At 42.4% G+C, this 23926-nt stretch overlaps 1 long non-coding RNA gene across 2 annotated transcripts in view; it reads left to right on the forward strand.

The window, feature by feature from the left end:
• The first annotated feature begins 22135 nt into the window (after positions 1–22135).
• The window catches only part of LOC144722326 (uncharacterized), a 53026-nt gene continuing 51235 nt past the window's right edge, over positions 22136–23926 (forward strand). The window contains exon 1 of one of the 2 annotated variants that reach the window (XR_013586034.1): positions 22136–22557. This is a non-coding gene — a long non-coding RNA (uncharacterized LOC144722326). The remainder of the gene's footprint in view (positions 22558–23926) is intronic. The other variant, XR_013586033.1, reaches the window with a different exon arrangement.

The raw sequence follows: 23926 nt of genomic DNA on the forward strand, positions 1-23926 counted from the left end.
ATGTATGTTGAACTTCTTTCGTACCGTAAGTAGCCAACTGTGCCATGTTTGAGGAGCTGTGTTAGATCCTGTTGAGATCCTGGATTGTGTGTAATCTTTTTTTCTTCCAAATCTTATTTTATTCCGATCACGCTATCACCATTGTCGCGAGACAAAAAAAATCGGTTCGGGAGATGAATGTCCACATCCACCCTCCTCGGTAATGAAACCATGCTCTCAAGTCCACAAGCGAGCTCCTGTGTTGTGTATGTGGTTCATCTAACATGCCAGTCACATTATAAAATATGACCGCTTAGAGTGACACTGACGTGCACTGACTTCTATGCAAAACAAATGTATTAAATGCGTTTGACTAAATAAATATTATTCCTTAAATATTTGACATGTAAACAACACAAGCACTTAATTCGTTTGTTGGAGGTGCATGCACATGTATACTTTTGCATGAAATATACATTACGATTAGCCAACCTTGTAGACTTAGGCTTAATATTTAGTTACTGCGGCACCGATTGCTGGTAGGATGATAACCTTGGGGGGACATTAAAACCTGGACCGTGGTGCAGAGAATGGACTGGAGTTAGAGGGGGACACTGCTTGAGTATTAAGATCTGTGTGTGTGGTTTGTTTTGAAATGTTAGGCTGGCTCTCGAGAATTGTTCATCATGGTAAATAACAGAGCACTTACTCACTTTAGCCGGTCTGTTTACTGAAATGTGCACAGCGAAAGCATTTAAGAACCTGTGATGCTGAGGTTAAAGGTGGCGTGCCTTAATTCACCCACACATATGAACGTTAAACGTGTTGAAGCTGATAGGTGCTTTCAAAAAGTATTGCAGTTCTAATTTTGAACTCTATACCAAAGCATGCTACGTGATATTCTTTTTTAGTAAGGTCGGTGTATAACTTGCTATGTTTCTACTGCGCCGTGTATTCTTGTATTTTTGTTTAATTTTCAATAAATATACTCTTGCCAAACAATTTTTTACTTTGCTTTTTCATGTGTGTGTGTATATATTATCGCCATTATATCAGTCGTCTTGGCCCAAAACATGTTCAAGACGAGTCCCAACAAGCAGAGCCTCGTGTCAGAATGGGGAATGACCCCAGGAGAAATGCTAAATAACTCGAGGGCAGATATCCCTCGACTTACGAACGTTCGGTTTATGAAATCTCGCATTAACGCAATTTCCGCGTGAACGAAACTTCACGACGGCCACGAGGCCATCAAACAAGAAGCCAACCGGGGAGGCTGCGGTGTCCCCTGTAGTGGTAGCAGTGGCGGCCTCCCACGCCATCTTTCCAGTGATTCGGACGTGTCAATCTTTGGGTGCGTTCCCTGAAAAGGTGATTTAAAAACAAATGCATTATTTCTCAATCGTTTTCATATGTCCTTGTTATTTGTGTATTGTGCAAAGTCGATTTTTAGGTGAGGAGTATATTTGTTATGACTGTCCGAAACACATATATAATTTTTAGTCTTACATTAATGGGATAAAAGCCGTTCCGATTTACGAAAATTCGTTTTGCGCGTGTGTTTTTTGAAGAACGCTGCATCCCTTTGCATAAATCTAGGGATTTATGTACTCCCAATTGTGTTTCCAGTTGGCCTCGCATACATTAACACGCGATTACCTCCTTGGTTAGCCCTCTCAAAATGAGTACGGTATTAACTTTAGACTTTGGATACACAACGTACATTCAATCCAAAGGTTGTTGCTGCTTCAATTCTCCCCCCCCCCACCTCTGTCCAGCCAGCAGTATAATTGGGCTCTCTAGAGCTTCCTGCAGTGGAGGCTCCACCGTCAGCAGTGGTGTGAACGAGCAATTGTAGGGCTGCACCTTTAACTTTTACATGGAATACAGTGCAGGGTTGTCCAGATGTCTTGTGACCCCAAATTAATTGACCCCTAATTTTTTTTCCCCACTTTGCACATTCATTTCTGTTTTAAATAAACCTTACTTAAAAAAATATGAAGTTGAAGAAAAATATAACGGGGGTCACAAGACATCTGGACTACCATGTACATCGAATGACAACGCCAAACCAAACGTAGGTTTGCATTATTTTACCAAGTTCAGACCACGACCTCCCTACTGTGGAATTATTCTGTCAATAATTCCCCGCACCTCCCATTGGCACGGTTGGCTGCGTACGGTGAGAAAGAAGTTCAACGTGCGGTCAAACCCAGCTTCATTGCTGTAACACGGGCGCAGAATAAACTCAGTTATTTCAATTGGCTGCCCTTTATTGAAACAGCCTGTTGATAGTAACTGGAGAACTCTGTTCAACTATTCAAACAAACCTTTAACATATATATTTTGTAACTATCTCTCCGTGTTAAGATTGTTGAATCTCTCGATGCCAAAAACAAACATATCACAGTTAACACAAACACGGCCATATAAATACGCGATCTAGTACAATTATCTTGGTATAAATGATAAAAAAAACCGGTTGAGAAACGCAGCGCACAATGAAATGTCAGTGTCGTGCGTGGACGAGCCGAGAGCCCCACGTCACCGAACACGTGATTTGCCATCGTGTTACACCGCAGTCACGCGCACCCATGCCTCGTGCTGAGTTTGTCTCGGCCACGAGGTGGCGGCAGGTGGTCGGCGAATCTCATTTCGACAAAAAAACACATTACAGCAAAAAGTTGTCCCCCATTCAGCATAAACCACTGCCTTAAAACAGACGAATGCATCGGAATAATATTTTGGGAAATGGCCATTACTATTATTATTATTAAAGAGAAGACATAGTACTGGCCATTCTCCTGTGGGTAATGGGAAGCCAACAGTCCATAAACATAATCGATGATACCCGGTGGGTGCCTCGAATGGTGACTGATGTCCACAAAGGCAACAGGAAGACAAACTGTAACCGAATTGGTTCATTCAGAATTCAAAAGCCATCGTTTTAAAGGATGGCGACATGGCCTGGAGGGAGCACGTTCGTCACTTGTTGCGAATGTTCACGGGTCTGGATCCAGGTGTATTAACCACGCCTGTGTCTTAAAGCTTTCGTGACCGCAATAATTCACATTCTTGGATCTTTCGGTAAAGTCACGTAGATAGGTTCAAAGAAAATAACTAAAAATAACAAAAAACTACGACGTTTTGATCGCAACACAAGCGTTCGTCATCAGGAAGAAAAAGAGCGGGAAAGCTGAGGAGGCAGACTGTTTTAAAGGTTTAAAATGGGTGTAGCCCAAGGGTCATCAATGAACTGGTCGGGGCTAGTGATGTTAATGTGATAAATTAGCTGATCATTGTTTTAATGCGGTGAGCTCACACGAAATTGATTTCTCTAAGACGAAGGTACTTTGCAAACCCACTGGCTATCAACAAAGATTCGTTCATGAAGCCATCCACGTATACAGACACAGACACAACTTTAATCGATAAGATGGGCATAAACTGAGCAATCATTGTAAGGACGTTATCAACCAGTTTAAGTCATAACTGGCTGTAATGTCCCCATCCTACCACCTTCCGATGTTAGTTGTTATTTTCGAATCTCTGATTTAACATTAACAGGTTAAATTTACCACGCTAACATGGCCACCTCGCTCGCCGAGCTCAACGTTGCTGCTCTGCGATCTTACATCAACATGCTAATCTTTCACATTAACATAGCCACCTCCACGCCCTCGTCGTGGAGGTCGCCCTCTGATCTTACATTAACATGCTAATTTTTTACATTAACATAACTAGCTCCGCCCACTTCGTTTATGATCATTGGGCTACACCCATTTTAAACCTTTAAAACAGTCTGCCTCAGCAGCTGTCCCCCTCCTTTTTCTTCCTGACGACGAACGCTTGTGTTGCGATCGAAACGTCGTAGTTTTTTGTTGTTTTTTGTTATTTTCTTTGAACCTATCTACGTGACTTTACCGAAAGACCCAAGAACATGTCTGTGTGTTGAACTTCTTTCGTACAGCACGTAGCCAACCGTGCTAATCGGAGGTGTTGTGCGGGGGGGACAAGAAACTTTACACAAAAAGCAGCAACCAGAAACGTACGTCTGCTTCACGGTGTAAAGATCCCGTGATGTAATTCACAAGAGTAGGCCATTGTGTGCGAGCGCTATGGTCCACATTCGACACATTTTAAAACACACCCAATTGGGATTATGTGAACAAGCATTTGAAAGGACCCTCCCTGTAAAAGAGTCGTAAGACTCAGTGATTAATCCATTCCAGTGGAAACAAGCATAATGATAACAATAATGTTTAAGCACTAAACCGCAGCTCATTCCAATGGAAAGATGTATCATTGGAATGCAGAAGTCGGAAGAGAACATGGTAGATATGAGGAGACAAAAACAATTGCACTTGTTGGGGCATGTGTGAGTGATAGGGAAGGGCTGGTTACCCAGACACATTGGAATGGTCTCCAAGAATTCGGCGGCTTAGGATACTGTTATGGCAAAGCTTGAGGTTACGTGTCAACTATGCAGCAGCTGTGGGATCTGGCAGAAAGTAGAAAGCATTGGAGAGGTGGCATCAATGGCTTTGGCCATGATAACATATTGATATATTTTTAGGACATTCCTAAAGACAGAGAGAGAGATCGACAGATGAACTAACAGACACTACGTTGCCTTACAATTATTGAAGTTGACAGATGAACAGTTTTCCATGACCGGATATTGACAATAATTAATCCTTAATAAGGATCATTGCCTTCGAGCTTAGCCGATCATACACATCTCTTGAGTCTCTGCACCTCCTCGGCTAGCGAGAAATCAAATCTTTACGATTTCCCAAACCTCAGCCCTTGAGAACCCACTTCTGTTCACGTACTGCAATTACAAATACAAATTATAATTATATAGAATCCAAATGTGATGCTGTTGCAGAAACAATGGACGTGTTATTTAGTTTGTATTTATCAGCAGAGAGAGAGAGAGGCGGACATTCATGGACGATAACAGGAAGGTATTGAACTTTGACTTCCATAGAGGCAGGGGGAGTCGACAGCACGGATGGTTGCGGGAGTTCCAGACATTAGGGGCAGCATAGGGAAATGCGGGACCTCCCATTGAGCGACGGTTGGATCATGCGTGAATACCACGCTGGTCAGTGCGGGTTGGTGCAGGGGGCGCTCTCCTGTGGCTGAGAATTGAATGCAGATTTCCGGGTTCACAGCTCAATTCGTCAACCAATGCGTCCATCACTACCGTATATGAATGCAAAAACTCTATATCTATACAAATCTTACACGTACTGAATATTCTCACATGTCTTCTGTATCTGTGCCCAATAAAATGTACTCTATTCTACTAGTGTTCTTTAGGTGATTTTCTTAATCAGGATTTGGGCCACAACACCACTGATCATTCATCAGTTAAACCAGTTATTTATTTATTTGCAATGTGTCCTTTACAGTGTAATGACACGTGTTAAGGACGCGTGTGATTACCCTAAAAAAGACATCTATATGTCATCCAGTGTTGTGTATGGCACATAGAAGTAAATGCCCCACTCATAGTTTACAGCCCAGTGTCAATCCACTGCTGGATTGAGGTCACCCTACCCCATGCCAGTTGTAGGGGATTTTTTGACCACACAGTACTTCTCAATTGGCAGCCAGTGAGGGTTGGTGAAGAGCACAAGGCTCAATACCAGGTCCGATACCATTTGCCACTGACCTTAGCCAGGACTGGTAATTGAACTCAGGTCACAGAGTTCTTAGCCTGGAGCTCTAACCACTTCTCCACCGATCCACCCACAGTGAAAATGAGAGGCCCCGATTTATGTGAACCGTTTACATTGTCATGTCTGTTGTGTGTACTTGGTTGGTCAATACCTGTGTTTGACTCCACAGTGTTTAACCATAAACATGCGTATTTGCAATGGAATGTTTTGTATCTGTGTTTCTTTGTTTGCCAAACCTGAAAGAAAACATCCACTGTAGTTTTAGGGCCACATCACCTATTTTTTGCAATTTCATTATCAATTTATCGGGGAGACTGCTTAACAAGTAAACCCGTAAAAACAAAGTTTTTCACTCTAAATCTTTTATATGCGTGGCGGCTAGAGTCCTCTCGTCCTCTGGCTTGAGATGGCTGCAATCTATGGGGCAGATGATTGTCTGCCAGTATTAAGCAATTGGTAATTAAATATTTAATTTGTTTTCCCTAAACAGTGTAAAATTTTGGAAAAAAATTTTCACGAAAATTAATTGTCACACACAACGAGTCTGTGTGGAAAATGTCAGCTCGATTGGATCACGGGAAGTGGGTTAAAAAACGAGCGAAATATTTGCACCGTCCTAAGCAAGCAAGTGAACTTAATATAAAGGATTTAAAATATATCCGCCTGTGGAGGACGCGGGGATCGATCCCGCGACCTTTGGCATGGGAAGCGAGGGCGCTACCAACTGCGCTACTCCGCCACGGCCTGTAGAGGGGTTACGCTCTGGGCTCTTATACTGTGACGTTCAGCCAAAGCGATGAATGAGTTCTATTTGAATATATGTAAAATAAAAATGTTTTGCCTAAAAAGTGTAAAATTTTGGGAATTTTTTTCACGAACATTAATTGTCTGGCACAACGAGTCTGTGTGGAAAATGTCAGCTCGATTGGATCACGGGAAGTGGGTTAAAAAACGACCGAAAGATTTGCACGGTCGTAAGCAAGCAAGCAAGCACGCAAGCAAGCAAGCGAACTTAATATAAAGGATTTAAAAATATATTCGCCTGTGGAGGACGCGGGGATCGATCCCGCGACCTTTGGCATGGGAAGCAAGGGCACTACCAACTGCGCTACTCCGCCATGGCCTGTGGAGGGGTTACGCTCTGGGCTCTTACACTCTGACGTTCAGCCAAAGCCATGAATGCGTTCTATTTGAATATATGTAAAATTATTTATTTTTTGCCTAAAAAGTGTAAAATTTTGGGAATTTTTTTTCACGAACAATAATTGTCTGGCACAACGAGTCTGTGTGGAAAATGTCAGCTCGATTGGATCACGGGAAGTTGATTAAAAAACGACCGAAAGATTTGCACGGTCCTAAGCAAGCAAGCAAGCACGCAAGTAAGCAAGCAAGCACGCGAACTTAATATAAAGGATTTAAAAATAAGAAATAATGACGCATAAAAAATATATTTACAAACCAAAAGCCAGTGAATTTTTACTTGGTTTATAAACACTGTGGTCTAATCTTACGAATTATGTCGCAGAGTCTTTAACTTACACTTTGTAGAACATGGCAGGTATTAAACTTATTGGGTGGCTGCTGAAAATGAATGAGCCTCGAGGTGTTAATGACAAGCCCTTTCCTGTAAGATATGCAACCCATCACATTATGTGACTCAGAAAGTAAAAACTGGGCCAGAGTTTAATTGTTTACATAAATGCTTCTGGAGGGCCAATAGTATGATAGACTGAAATGTGTTAATTTATGATTGACTTTCAGAAAAAGACTCTGGATGGTATATAAGATAACTGATCTTTAACACGTCGGCTTTCGCGACCAATATTATTCATAATGAAGGTTTTTTGGGTTAAATCGCGTTATTTATAAATGTGTCGTAACCCTCCACCACCCTACTTGCACCTTATTGAATTAAATGATGACATCACCCTGCTGCTGCTCTATTTCAGACCGGGAGCAAGAGTAGAGCCTCACCGATGAAGCTGGATGTAATTATCAGCGAAACGTCGTACTCAAAAAATAAATTATGTTGATTCACTCTTCAACACACCGGTGGACTAAAGAAGTGAATGATTTTGTCCTTTGTAAACGTGACACATTTTTTACTGTTTGGCCATGTCGGGTGGTGGAGGGTTACGACACATTTATAAATAAGGCGATCTAACAAACAAAACACCTTTATTATGAATATTTGATCTTATCTGCGGTGATATTGGGGAGTAGTATAGCGAGTGGATCCTATTATCTGTGAGTTTACTGATTTTATCCGTGGGGTAAAAAAATTTGGAATTGGGTGAATTTGGGTGTGACTCCTCTTATCCTAAAACAAATGCAAAAAGGGTGTCGTTTAAAAATGTTATGATAAAAAACATGTATTATAACCAGAATAGGGACGTCTGCAGACCGTTCAGCTGCCATGGATAATAGGAATTGCAGATAATATGGCCACGGATAAAATGAGTTCTGTATTTATATTATTATAATGCTGAAATGTAATTGTGTTCACTGCACAGCCGTTTATAATGATGATATATTCTACAGATTATAAGACACTCCCGAAAATAAGATGCACCCCAAACCTGTGGCTGGTGTCAGTAAAGTTATACAAATCTGGTCTCATACCCACACACACAACTTCTGGATTATAAAATGCACGATACACTTTTATTTAAAACAATCGTGGGAAAAAGTGCATCTTATAATATGGAGAATATGGTAATACTGCATATAGGAAAATCAAAAATATTCCTAAACCTCAGAAAGCCTTATACAATTGCAAACATCTTAGAACAAGGCACAAGGACATTGTCATGTTGACTCTAGTCAGCAGTCTGCTATTAATTGCAACCAGATGTTTTCGTTTTAGAGCAGCTTTGATTAAGATGACGTAATTGAGGGCATTATCTCTGGGGCCAAGAGAGGGCCTTCGTTGAACCTTGGGCACAACACTTCAATCGTCCACATGGAAAAATACCGCGCCACACTTTGCACAAGTTACATAATTGCAGTCTTCTCCAAACAATATTCCCACCCCTACGGCGGTCTCGGTGGCAACATTCACATTTGGTTCAGGAGAATCTGCTGGAGAGAAATACCTTTTGAGAATAATTGGAGACATGGTTAAGACAAGGCAATTTAAAAAAATATATAAAATACAAGCGGCCGTGATTGTACATTCTGTGTGTATACAGCATATTGTCATCATCATCATCCATGATCGATCTACTGCTGGATGAAGGCTTCTCCAAATCGCTGCCAGCCCTCATGGTCACGCGATGCAACAGTTCATCTGCCATCTGCACACACGCTGATTTCATCAACGAAGGTTGATTGGGCGGCTTCGAAGTAAGAGTCTTGTTTTCTGGAGCAGAGATTGCACGCAGGAGACTAAAGTGAGGTGAGAGGGGAAAAGTAGGCACGGGTGGTCCCGTGGGGGGGACCTTGATGGAAGGCTCTATCTACAATAGTCTGTGGTCCTCTGGCATGTGGGATATGATGTGTGTGTGTTGTATGGTGTTTAAATACACAGCATACACCTCGCATGTTATATACCGAGTGGTCTGTACTGCGTTTGCTGTGCATGATGTACACTGTGTGCCATGTGTTGCCGTGAGGTTGGCAGCTCTTTAAAGAAAGGACATCCAGTGACCTCCATGCAAAAATGGTTCATGGCCGGCTATCGTTCCCAAGCCTTTGGGGTTAGCGAGGCGAGCAATGGGCTGCATAGCCCCCCCCCAGCCTTCCCACCTCTCCCCTTCTACATCACGCCCTTCCCCGCCACCTGCCTCCTCCCCAGCGCACCCTACTTGACACCGTTCTCCCGCACCACCTTTGCTGTTGCTAATGAGAGCCACTGGTGGGACGAGGCTGGATTTGACTGGTCAAGTTTGCCCTCGAGCAACTACTGTAAATGGGCTGTGGGTCTGGCCGTGTGTCAACCTTATTAAGACCTCTTTGGTTCTTTCGGTAAAGTCACGTATAAAGATAAAATAATAAATTAAAAACCAGCATACGACGTTTCGATTGCAACACAAGCAATCATCATCAGGTATAAATGAAATAGAAACACAAATCTAGTATACTTAGAAATGTAATGTAATACAACAGAGTGTCGGATAACATAACAGTCAACACCCTACCTGGTTGATTACGTTCTTCCTGAGAATGCTAAATTTGAGAGAGAGATAAAACACAGAACCAGAGACATATAGACAGACATATAAGCAGACAGATATCACAGAGATACATAGAGAGAGAACAAACATAGGCACACAGAGAAACCACGCCTCTGTGTTAAGACCGTGACTTCGGTGTTCGGGTTAGGTATATATATATTTTTTTCTGAGCTTCTCTCATCGTGCAACTCAAGACAACTTCTCCATTTTCGGAGAACGTCAATCTCCTTGTTGTCTTTCCCACCGTAGTCAATACATTCCCATGCAGTCGTAGCATTTGTGTGGATATTTTTTTCTCTTCCGTGCCAACGAATGCAATCTCTAGTGCCTGCCCTGTGCTTTCACAGTGCTATGCTGAGATTTGGGTGCGGAGTTAGGGTACCGGGCAGAGTTCATGATGTGTCGTAAGATACCATCCTGCCTGGACAGTGAGGTGCTCGTAGATGGAGTACGATTAAGGTAAATACATTTTACTTATTCACGTCACTACTGACGGAAGGATCACTAATAAAGAGAGCTAAACATAGCCCCTATTGAGGATATTTGGTCTACCCTTCCAAGTTAGTATACAGAGGACAGTGCTGATATATATCTGTAAGAGGTTCTGAAAGTTATCCAAACATTGCATGTATACAGAGGACAGTGCTGATATATATCTGTAAGAGGTTCTGAAAGTTGACCAAACATTGCATGCAGGAACATCTTGAATAGTCTTGAGACTCAGTGATGCTTTCACGGGAATATCTATAATAATAATTGTTATTACATATTCCCATAGTTTAATTTAATGTATATGCAGGGTAATGCTGCTGATATATGAAGTAGACATTGCTTGTTTATTTTGTTACATGTATATCCCAGTGATTAATGACTTTATATATTTTTATCAAAAGGTGATTGACTATTTCAAAAATAAGTTATACCTGATGTGTTGTATTAGTGTATTCATATTGGTGGTAGGTATGTGGAGGCTCTTAAATATAATATGTTGTAGTTTTCTGTATATATTTTCCCATTTATTTTATTGGGTTGTTTATAAACGGAGCAGTCTGTATATCAATACACTTCCCATGTTTTTGTACGTAATCCATGGAGGCATTTATAAAGCAAACTATAAATTCCAGAAAGTTCAAGAAATATTCGGAAATTACATTTTAAGAAAGGGCTCATTTTCAAGCGTGTTAGTTTATTTCTGCAGAAATGCTAATGTTGGACGGAGTTATTTACTTACAAAATTAAATCTGGAATGTGGGCAACAGGAAAAAAAATGTTTCGTGATCAATGAGGGTTGACGGTCATTGCGTGCGCTTTATAGGGCAGCCACATTTAGCAGTAAACAATAAAACTGTTGCTTTATGAGGCCTGGGCCAGGCTGTCTCTTTGAGTACAGCTAATAATACCAAATAGCCCAGTAGTAAATAAATAACTGGTTGAACAAACGTACCAACTGCATCACAATTAGGCCGTTTATGGTTTGTAAGAGCGTTATTTTAGTCGATTAATACAATTAATACTATTGGTAACCACATCATGTACATAGATGAGTGTATGTGTGTACCCAGCTTGGTACACGAGCCGTGGTGAAATCACCGCCAATTAGTTGTGAATAGCGGCTGTCATTTTAGTGGCTTTAGAACCATTATACAGGGTGCCATTCCTGACTGCATAACACCAGCATCTAAATCTGACCTGGGCCTCCTCTGGGTCAACTCAGCCTTAAATCAGAAATGATAACACTTGGGAGACAAAAGTGTTTGCTCATGGAGCTTGCTCCAACAGCCTGTGCTGTATATTTATATTGTGTGCCTACATCCTGTTTGCACTACAACTAGGTTTGCGCAGCATGAAACAAATGCAGTGTATTCGTAAATGCTAACGACATTGATGTAAATTGCAAGAGTAAATTGTAGTGTCATAGCAAAAACCCAAAGTGTATGAGGTTACCTGCAAATAAATTGTGTATATATGGGTCCCAGATCTCCGATGCAATACAGATAATTAATCCTCAATGGGCCCACACCTGGTTAAATAATGAACATTGAATTGGATTGGAAGCAGCTTTCAAAAATCCCCTCTATTCCTGCAGCGGGCCGTTCCTTGCCTAGGGCTGATCTCATGTGACACTCTAAAGAGAGCCATTAATAGTTAATGTCCTCTCTGTAAAAGGAACTGCTCAGATAGGTATATCAGACTGTCTGTTAGAGTTATTTTTTCACGTCTCCTTTGCTACCACAGTGGCCTTGACAAACATTTGGGAAAGCGATTAAGGTGTTCAACTTACTAACTCCGAAATCGTAATAAAAATAATGGCTTTAAAAACATATATCCCCCCCCCCTCCCAATTTTATCTTGATTGTGTTATTAGGATCGTGCCATGAAACAAAATATCATAATCAACGTTTTTGGGTTAGATTGCGTTATTTATAAATGTGTTGTAACCCTCCACCACCCGACACAGCCAATCAGCAAAAAAGTGTCACGTTGACAAAAGACAAATAGTTCACTGCTTTAGCCCACAGGTGTGTTGAAGCGTGAAACCACAACATTTACAATTTTTTAGTACGACGTTTCGCTGGTAATTGCATCCAGCATCATCAGGCAATTCGCCAGAATGGTGAGGCTCTGCTCTTAATAGTGTAATGTGAAGATATATCCGGGTCACTGATGGATCACAACTCGTTACGATGATTGGCTCTGCCGGTCCTGGTCCATAGCCAATGGGGGGAAGCCTAGGGGCGTGGCCCTTATGTAACGGGAAGGTGACATCTGTAAGTAGAGGATTGGTTCTGCTGGCTTTAGCCACAGCCAATGGGGAGACGAGTCAGGGGCGTGGTCCCGGGAGCCTACGATGGAGTCTAGAAGTTTCCGTAGAGGCTAACCAGGATTGGTGGAAAGGTACCACGTGACCCGGGTATTAAATAGGGGTGGAGACGAACAACACGTGGTCAGAACTGGAACGAACGGAGTGAGAGGCCACGCGAGAGTGGGGGTCCAGGCAGCCACGTGGCTGCGCGCGTCTCTCTCTCTCTATCCCTCTCACGCTGTCTGTCAGCAGTGTGAAGGAGTGTTGTAAAGAAAGACAAATAAAGACCGGATTCCAGAAGTCGCTTCCACGACCATTATTACAATAGTATTGGTCGCGAAAGCCTATGTGTTGAACAAACAAAATATCGATAATTGGTTCTTTACCCTTCTATCTGGCAACAAAACTGACACCTTTTTTACAAGGAGTCATGTTTGCATAGACCGCAATACCTGCAGTCATAATACAAACAAAAGAACATAACTCTGATAATGTGCACTGTCCTTAAAGTTGATTGATCCACACCCGAGACAGCTTTCCTTAGAGCCTAGTCTCATATGGGTTGGACCAGATGACGGTTATATGCAAACATGACTCCTTGTAAAAAAGGTGTCAGTTTTGTTGCCAGATAGAAGGGTAAAGAACCAATTATCATATTTTTACTGGCAAATGAGGTTCCCATAGTGTAAACAAAATATCCTTTGCCATTTCTCACAGCGCAGGGTGACCCTTCATGTTAGAGAACAGCCGGCAGAAGCAGATATCACAGAGCAACTCCTGAGATCCATTAAAATGACCTGTTTCACGTAAAAAGGGACAGCACGTTCCCATTGAGAGCAATGTCCAACACATGAGTCAAACCACCAAATGAAATTCTCAGAGGTGGAATTCATAAAAAAATATTTTTTGAGTGAAACCAAACTAAATGTAATTATGTTTGTGTTGTGTGCATTCACTGATGACTGGGCTTAAACCATTAACCCTCTACACAGCTACACCAGCTCAGCGCTCTGATATCTTAGCCACCTGGCCACCTCGAATCGATAGATTTTAGTCGTCCATTATCATGAAACGATGCAGTGCCTTTGAATAAGATTCTACAGCTCCACACCAAAATGCAATATTCCTTTATTCCAAGCTTTCCTAAATAGAGTTTACGAACAAGAAGTGGCCATGTGATTCAATGAGTTTTTTGTTACATCTGTCAAAAAAAATACGAAGCTGTCACTGGAGCTCCAGCCCAATATTAAACCAGGCTCTGTGGCGTGGCAGGTTTGTGTCTCAGCTCAGTCAACGACGAATGCACAAAAAACACCGTTGTAATGTAATGCAATGCAGTGCCGTAATTTGGTGTTGCTGTCAGCTAGGGCCGAATTCAACTCTGAGGGCTTTTTCAGCAGACAGGCATAAAGGGAACCACGTATCCACCTGCGCAGCTGGTAAGATCTGCCTACTGAGGATAGACTGCAAGTAGTTCTGCCCTGTCTCTTCCAGAGTCGCTCTCACTATTGCAATGTTGCTGTACTCTCTGTAACGAATTCCAGAAAATAAAATTAGTTTACATGCATGGTACATTTGGAGTTGTTTAATGAACGTTATCACATATATACAGTACATGACAGGTATGAAATTCATGACACATATTCAACGTGGCGACACATTAGCTCTCCGATGGCATGGCGTCAAGCAACATGATGAAGAAGCTTCTTTAGGAATAAGGTCCCATAATGTGGAGCGAAACGTGCAACACAAATAACCCATCGGAGGCTACACCGCACAATAACAAACCCATACACAGTCGTAAGCGATATGTGGTTATATTTTTAAGTTCGTGATTTTCACGTTTTAAAGTATTGATTACGTGAATGTGGTGTTTTATTTTATTTTCATGGCTGAATGTATCATTTTTAGGGTTGCTTCTTTGAACTTTTATGATACTGTCAGGAAAAGAGAAGCAATCCTTCCGGTGATTAAAAGGCTGCACATTGACAGCTATTAATCACTGAATCCACTAAACTCAATTTGAGTCAAATCCATTTGATTCCACTGAATCTATTTTCCTGAATCCACATTCATTGCAGGGCCCATGGTTGTGTGGAAAGAGTAGCATCAAGACAGCATCACATTAATCTTTTTTTTTTGACAGGGCATTTTTCTAAAATCAGGTTCACAATTTGACGTTTGTTCTATATTTTTAGAGCTCTGACAACTAGCTGGAAGGACTTTTACAAACTGGAGGGGATAATGAGTTGCGTTGTTTGTAGTTAAAAAATGTGGAAAATCAACTTCCACGTGAACATTTGTTTAACTGGAAAATATATTCCCGAATATATTAAATTTCTGGTTTACATAATATTACATATACATTTTAATGTGTATGTGACTGTGCATTCAAAAATAGCGATAGAACAAAAATAATAATCGTCGACACACATGGTATGAAAGATACACGTTTCAATTGTCGACAGGTGGTAAAACAGATTTAGATGCATGTAAATGTACTGCAGAGATTAACATGGCAAAAATATTATTTTTAAATAAAATCCAAAATATATTTAAAAAAAAGTAACCCCTTGCATGTTCTGGACAAAAGTTTACCTGTTGTAATTAGTTTTTTTTTTAACAAGATTGGTTCAGTCTTTATTGAGTGTCTTCAGCATGGATTATCCATTTGAAGAAATGCCACTGAGTAATCTGGTGTCATGGGCAAAATCTATCCCAACCACCTCGGGCCACAACAATAAAATATACTAGCGGTCATTAACAAATTAAGTAAAACACGTCTCTATAGACGCGAACGTGAACGCAACGATTTACTGGTTCATCCTATATACTTCATAAGTATAGCAGAATATCAATATAAGCACACCCCCTTGGCAAGAAGGCCAGCTGTTCTTATACATCACATGTGCTTGTATCAGAAGTTGTCCTTCACCGGTCGAATGTAGGCACGCGTTCCTTATATCAGAGTCGTGCTTATATAAGATGTGCTTATATCTAGCGACTACTATATGTGTATTACCGAGCAACTCTTAAATTGTTGAACTTTGCCTTCGAGCACTTTTGCTCAACTGTACCACAAAGCCAAGCCTTTCGCCCCCCCCCCCCCACTTAATCACAGGACTGTGGGCCATGTTCTGGCAGTTATTAAATGAGGTCCTTTTCCCATGCCCATGTGAAGTTGCCTTGAGCACGCGATCTGAATGAAAGCCATTGCAGCCAGTTGGTTGGTGACAAGCCCACCAGTCTTGGCCCCTGGGAAAGAAGGGACGCTAATTTCACATCGCTCTGTGGAAGGGGTCGGGTTGCCACCTGTCCGGGATTTTCCATGACAACTATACATTTGAGGTAGTCGTCCTGGGACATTTTAAAGTCTTCCACGACATCTAAATCCTGTAAAAAAAAAGTTGCCTAATAACACACGACTGAAGCCAATGCATTTACATATAGTATTCCTCTATTCCGGTATTGTGAGGTATTTTTCTTCCCACGATACGGCCTTGGTGAGGAGGTGGGCTGCACGCATCTCTGCTGCATTTCTTTCCCTGTGCAGGGGTAATAAACACACAAGAGCAATTGGTCAGGGAGACCGGGCAGCATTGTCATCTTCGCCCCGTGGAAAGGCAGTGGTCGTAAAGCCACTGCGTTAGTGACCCATCTCATTGCTGAGATTTAATCCCCCTAAATCTCTGTATGGTATATGCCTGCACGCACCGCATATATAGTTATGGACTGTGTAATGAATCTCATTTTATGTGGCATCAAATTACAAAAGTCAATTAAGTCCTTTATTTATAACGATGTGCAAGACGAACGAGGAGACGAGCCTATCTAGGAAGCCGATTTCGGAAACCTTGAAAAAAATAATATTCACGGTAATTTAGCACAATGCATACATTCTTAAGCAAGTCAAGTATTTTCTTCAGTGCTGTTAGTGCACACCTATTAGGGACAGCATACCACAGCAAGGCGATGTTCTCACTACCTCACACGTAGAGATGCACTCGCCTTAAGATTTCTGATGTTGACACCACACTACACCAGGTACTGATCTTAGGCAGAGCTAACCTTCGGGTCGGCTAAACCAAGGGCAGATACCAATGATACCTTCCTATATGCAACCCACATATCTATCTATCTATATAAAAGTCAAAAATTGTCTGTTTGTCGGATTGTGTGTGGCTTTGTGTGTGTTCGCGCGTTTGTGAACGATTTGCCTCTCCAACGGTGGGGTTTACGCTAAATACAAATAGCCAGGTACCACGCCGTAAGCCCCGCGGTGAGCAAGCGCTATTCCTTTTCAAATCCGTCAACTTTAAATTAGTTTAATTAGCGATTTAGTGCGATTTTTGTGCGCTTAAATGTTTTTTTATTTATGACGCGTGCACGCCCGTACCAACTCTCGCGCCTTTGGTGGGGGGGACGGCCCATGCTAAGTCGCACGCTTTCGGTGGGAGTGAAGGCGACATTTTCTTTCACGTTAAAAATGCTATAAAAATAGACTAAACGCTGAGCTTAAATCTTCACTGTGTGATACCCCCCCACCCCGATGCGTGCAGTTACTACTATACAGTCGCTAGATGCTACCACTATAGGCCGTAGATATTACTGCAGAGCTGCCGGGGAGATCGTGGCTGGACGGGTCAGGGGTAGCAGCCCAGCCAAGGTGCCACCTCGGCCGGCTGGACAATCTAGGCGAAGCTGGAGGCTCTGCTCGGGACTAGGCCTCACCTCGCCACTCTGTCAGGTGAGTACTTGTGCTATAGAGTCGATAAATACTGCTATAGAGTCAGCATGTACTACTGTAGTGAAAGCAGGTACCACCACAGTATGCACTGCTGTAATCATAGCAGGTACCACCACAGTCAGTACGCACTGCTGTTAGATTTTGAAGAGTAGTTTTGAAATATTTTTTCGACCCGGGCAACGCCGGGTACTTCCCGCTAGTATATTTATAAAGACAAACACACATTGACCCAGAGTATAGACACATTAATATGTAATAACGCATACAGTACGCACTGCAATACAAACAACATTTCAAATATAACGCCATAACTAAGAATTTAAATTAAGACTCTCCAAAGTCTTTGAAGGATTGAATATCAATGCTGCATATAACATGGGCCATAACACCTACACCGCAGAGGTGAATTACTGTATGGGAACTTTAAAGGCCTGTGACCGCATTTAAAGGACTGTGTATGCAGTGTCCTGTGCAACGAAGGTCACCCTGTTAAATATCTCAGAGCACTCAGGCACGCAGCCATAAAACGTTACAACATTGCCATGGCTGAGAGGATATTGGCAGTGGATTGAGTGTCTTAATTCCCAAAGCAAAAGTGCGGCATACGAACACCAAAAAGTCATAGCTGAACGCACATTATACAGCGCCCCGAGGCTAGGTGCTGAGCAGGCACACCAAACAAACACGGCCGCTAATTGCGAGGCATTAATTGCCACGGTGCCGAGCGCTTGGTGCACGACTGCCTGCGGCATGTGATCAGAAAGTTTGGACTCCGGCAAAAAGCCCTTAAGGTCACTAGGAGGTGGGAATGGATGGTTTTGGTGGCATTTATGGTTGGAGGTTTTTTTTTGTGTTATGTAGAAGCGCTTTGCGTAATTGGTGTTGTATCAAGTTTGAAACGTGATTTTCCTTTAAAACCACCACAAGCGTGTTCCACTTGAACAATCATGCAGCAGATGCCACCCTTGATGTGTCCTTCTGTGGTAGCCCAGTGCACTATGGCCCCACTCCAAGATATATCGCGGTTATCACGGACAGAGGCCTGACCTTCAAGCCCCACATAAAACAGATTTGTGAAAATACCCAATAAAGAATCGGTCTGCTACAGCAACTTGCAGAAACAAGCTGGGTCACCTCAGCTTGTGTGCTGCGAACTGCTGCCCTATCACTGATCTACTCAGTGGCAGAGTGTTATGCTGCAGCTTGGTCCGGGTGTTTGTCCACAAAACTGCTAGATGCACAATTAAATAAAGCAATGTGCATCATAAAGGGAACATGAACATTCTGCCACCAAATATCCGCAGATATGCAAACTACAAGGAGGTTTACAGATTGTTTTGCCAACGACAACCACCTACCCATCAACCAAGACCTAAACGATGTAACTCGCTTCTGAGTTCATGCTATCGCCATCCTCGAAGGTCACCCAGATCCAGAAGAACGCAGGCAAAAACTGAAAAAAAAAGTATGTCCAGAATAAACACCTCCAGTAATTCGAGACCGAAACATCACGCCTCCTGGCTTGATATTCCTCAAAGGCACTGGTATCTGGTGTAACCATCAACTGCATCAGAATAGCAACAGGCCAATGCGAACATCTCCTTCATAAATGGGCAATTAAAGACAAGCCACAGTCATGCGAGTGTGGCCATGCAACCCAAACTAAACTACGGACTATATAGCAAAACACTGTCGTGCGCGCTCATTCAATGGAAGAATAGCAAAACCGCATTAATTCTCTCATGGAACCTTCTCGTAGCTAAAAGACCTTGACATTGCCTGGTATGCAGGAGGTCGTGGGTTCGACCCCACCCCTGACGCTTATATATTTGGAGTTTGCATGTTCTCCAAGTCCATATTTAGGGTATTTGGCTGCGAACAATTTCCACGTAAATAACCCACTTTTTTGAGCTAGCATTTGTAGCTAGGTTGCTCCTGAAAAAGAGCAATTTCGCTCAGTGGGCTATACCTGGTAAAATAAAACATAGTTATCGTTCGTTAAAATACAGGAAATGATACATCACGGTTACGTTAGAACCTGGTATTATTTTGGGAAGGGGCCTGGCTTTTAAATCAGGATCTCAGCGGTCCTAGCTTTAAATTCTGACCCTGTCTTGAACCTCCTGAGCCCTGTACACACCTCATTTGTCAATGTCTTTTAGAGGTAACAACAAGGCAGGCAGACACGGCGACTTGGGACATTTCTCCCACTCACATTAAAACTCTCAAAAAGGTTGACTGACTTGGCTTCAAAGCCTTGGGCATTTCTACTGAGCCCCAAGAAGATTAAATATCTAACTATTTTGAAGCAGTGTATGGCCATCCGTCCATTCATGGCTCAAACACTATTTGTGAAGCTGTGGTTTCTTGTTATTATATAATAATTGTTAAAATCCTTCGTATAGGAGTAAGGGGCAGAGCGCGTCTGTGGAGTGGTTAAATCCAATCGTGCGCAGGTGCTAGGATTGTGGCATTCCGTACGCTCACGTTCTAGCACAAGCAGCATATGTACCGTCCTATTATGATATCAGATGTGCTCAACCACCAGGTATGTTTTCATGCTGTTGAGTCTCCATTTTAATGTCAGAGTTTAAGAAAAAAAAGTACTTTAGGAGACACAAATAATGAATAAACGCTGTACTTTTTGAGTTGAGCTTTGGCATATTAGCAATTATTAATATATTTAATGTCAGACTCTATGTTTAACTTGGTATTTGAAATGTGTGCATAGGCAAATGCTACAAGTGTTGCAATAACACGTGGGCTACATGAATACACAATATGGAGCCACTTGACAAGTAGACATGTTTAAGGACGTAATTACTACTGGAATAAAATATTAAAAGCATGGCAACCATTGTTGCTAAGCTGTGCTACATGCGATGATGGGGCAATCGATTTACACTCACAAGGCAGTATTAATTCATTCTGATTGCAGAAGTGCATCTCAAAGTACATTTGAAAAGTAATTTCAAGATAGTGCAATTAGCAAACCTTTTATTAAAATAAGACACAACGATATAATGTATCCTCACTGAATCGCAATACCATTCAGATGGGCACTGCATTGGGATGTTTGGCTAATTCCGTTTAAATTGGTGTATTGCATGTGTGAGGAAACGGGAGAAGCTGGCTAAAAGACAAATTGTAGAAGGAGAGAAGACTCCATTTCAAAGTCCCGGCTCGTAACTCCACCTGCTATCATGCCCCTTTTTGAGCCACTAATCATCGTCTTCAAATGGTGGGATAACAGGCACGACCCACCATACACCATTGTCAACAATAATTACTTACAGCTTCTTAGGTTTTTTCGGTAAAGTCACGTAGGTAAAAAATGTAAATTAAAAAAATAAAAATAAAAAATAAAATAATATAATTATTTTATTTTTCATATTCTTAGGTTTTTTCGGTAAAGTCACGTAGGTATAAAATTTAAATTAATAAAAGTAAAATAAAAACAAAATAATTATATTATTTTATTTTTCTACTTATATCATTTTATTTTTATTTTACTTTATTTTATTTTATTTTTTTTACCTACGTGACTTTACCGAAAAAACCTAAGAATATGAATCCTTGCAGTCACGAAAGCTTCAAATCTAGAATTACTTACAGCCTTTGTAAATCCACTGCTAGACGAAGGCACCCTCATGCTGTGGTCAGTTACGGGGGTGTTACCATTCTGCAATGTGCTGGTGACTGCAGGGTTGGGAAGGGGCTGGGTGGATGCAGGACGAGTTCAGATATTCCTCGCCGCTGATGTTAGCTCTGGTCTGGCATCGAATTCAGGTTACCAGGTTCACAACACAGGGCGATAACCACTGGCACCACTGTTGCCAAGGCCCTACCTAATAGAACCAGTGTATGAATAAACACACGTGTTTTGACTGAGACTACTGCGCGATATGAAATGTTGTATATTCCAGCTTGCCCAGCATGCATTGCTTGATACATGCAAACAGAGCATCAAGGATACAATCATGCCTGTTAAGACCAGCATTGACATTCTTAAGCTTCATGGTTTGTCATTAAACACAATATAGTTCGCTTGTAACTATTTCTTTATTTACTCCGTAACAGCTCACCGCCGAGTTTTAAGTTTATTTTTCTGCAGGCCTTTGCTCTCGGACATTCAACAAATACATTTTCTGTAGTGTTTTGCTTGTGGTAGGAAACCAAAGCACTTGAAGGAAACAGCTGCATAGAGAGAGGAAGAACAACACTCAAACCCTGCCACACTAATGCCAGCAACCTATTTGCTGTTCTGTGTCGAGCAGCCATGTGCACTGGAAGGCGACAGTGTACATGGGACATGGTGGCAACTTGGTGAGGCCTTCATCCAGCAGTGGATCGTCCAATGCTGATAATGATTATGCACTCCACATTGAGAAACATGCATTTAGAGTATTTGGCTGCTATACATCTACACATGACAAGCCATTTCATTGAGCTGCCATTTGTGGCCAGATAGCTTCTCAGTGGGCCTTAACTGGTAAATAAAAAAAACGTTCAAAAGATGTTACGGATAAGCTCTAAAGCCCTCGCTGTATTTTCAAGTATAGTTTCGGTTGTTCTCTAGCCCTACGACTGTTGTGGTTGGTCCACATCTGCACATGCAGTAGAATTCTAACCGAATGCAAATTGCATGCTTCACGTGGAATGGCAATGTCATACCCACGGACGCACATGAGGCGGCGAACGTGAGCAAGTGAGTTGTTCCCAGGGAGCAGCCGGGCGTTTAGTCCGGCTCGTATCCGTCGGCAGCGGCTGCTGCGGCTTGCAGAAGCCAGCGAGCAGTCCGTGAGCGTGCAGTGTGAGCCTCGAGCCTGCGTGCGATGTCTCGCCGGTGTAGCGCAGCAGTCGTCCCCAATGCCCCGCAGTGCGCAGAGACAACTCGCACGCACGTGCGCGTACGCAAATCTTCAAGGAGTATTTTCCGCTGCTACGAGAGAGACGGCAAAAGTGGGAGCAGGGCAAGAGACGTCAATATAGTAGCTGCTGTTCTTACTTCCAAGAATGTGGCTGTTTTGGGGGGTGGGGGGTGTTAACAGTGCAGCAAGCTGCTGCTCATGAATGCCGGAGGAAGAGATCACTTGGAGTGACTGCTCATGCAGGAGATGAGCACTTGAAGACTTCCCTGCTCCCCACACTCATCTGACCAGGGGGGTATGTACAATACTGATTGCGTAACAAGTGAGATCTGTCTCTTCTTTGCGCGCGTGTGTGTGTGTCAATGCGTACGTTGTCCTTGTGTGGAGCGGTGGCGCAGTGGTTAGCGCGCTGCGCTGCGCACCCGGCGTGCCGCGTTCGAGTCCCGCTCCCGGCCAACACCGGCGATAGCGATTATCTGAACCGGTCCTGGGACTCCGCTAGGTCGACTCGGCCTCAAATGAGTACCTGGTGCGGTGTGTAAAAAAAAACCCATCGCCACTGGGGAGACAAAGGTGGTGCTGGCCACTCACCCCCTCGAGTTCTGTGCCGGTCTTCATAGGTACGTTATGGAAATTATCGTAAACTTGATGTTGCAATTTCACGAAGGGTGAGTTCCCTGCAGAGGTGGGACAAAGTCATTGTTATGCAAGTCCAAGTCGAGTCGCAAGTCATCAAATTCATGACTCGAGTCTGACTCGAGTCCAAGTCACATGACTCGAGTCCACATCTCATAGGTGGGACAAAGTCATTGTTATGCAAGTCCAAGTCGAGTCGCAAGTCATCAAATTCATGACTCGAGTCTGACTCGAGTCCAAGTCACATGACTCGAGTCCACACCTCTGGTTCCCTGAGGCCACAGTACCACACCGGATGGACGGCACCAGACCAGCCAGATTTTTGGTGAAATCATCTTTTAAAAAATAACTTCATAATTTAATCGGAAGCCAACGTCATCGGCCGATTGTCAAAGTTTATAATGGTGGAATGGGGTTTGGTTGGTCATTTGTGTTGTGCTACTCCGTGGAATAGCCAAAGGGAGTGTTTATACGATGGACTTGCAAACCCATTTGGATTGAAGAGGTAATTAATCTCAGCGGACTATCACTTGGGTACATGAGGTATTCAAAATAATGTACTGCAATCTATGTGTTCAAACTAGTGTCGTAGGTCTCGGCAGTACGCATAAAAGGCGAATTCTTTATAATTAAGGAATTTTACGTTTACATTCTATCGGGCTAATTTGGCTTTTTGTAAGGTAAATATAAAATGTTTTTATTTTTTGAAAGTAACGAGAGCCTTAAATAGAGTACGGTATACGGTTCAACATTTCAAAGTTCAAAGAGTCCATGAATCCGTGTCCAAAAGAACATTGTGGCCCCTGATCCAGTGCCAAAAACAAAATCCACATTCAAATGATTTAAAGCAAGGACCAGCCTCTCCATATAGGACAACCACTGTGGACAACTATACGATTATATTATCATTGTACCAATTCATTGTAGTATTTACAGTATGTCGACTATGAGATACTTATATTTGCCCAATCTGTCAGTGTGGCAATCGCAGCACTTGATTAATAATTGCCAGTCAGGGCTCTTTCTGA

This window comes from Lampetra planeri, chromosome 14, assembly GCF_965212315.1.
Source record: "Lampetra planeri chromosome 14, kcLamPlan1.2.h2, whole genome shotgun sequence".
Classification (NCBI taxonomy): Eukaryota; Metazoa; Chordata; class Hyperoartia; order Petromyzontiformes; family Petromyzontidae; genus Lampetra; species Lampetra planeri.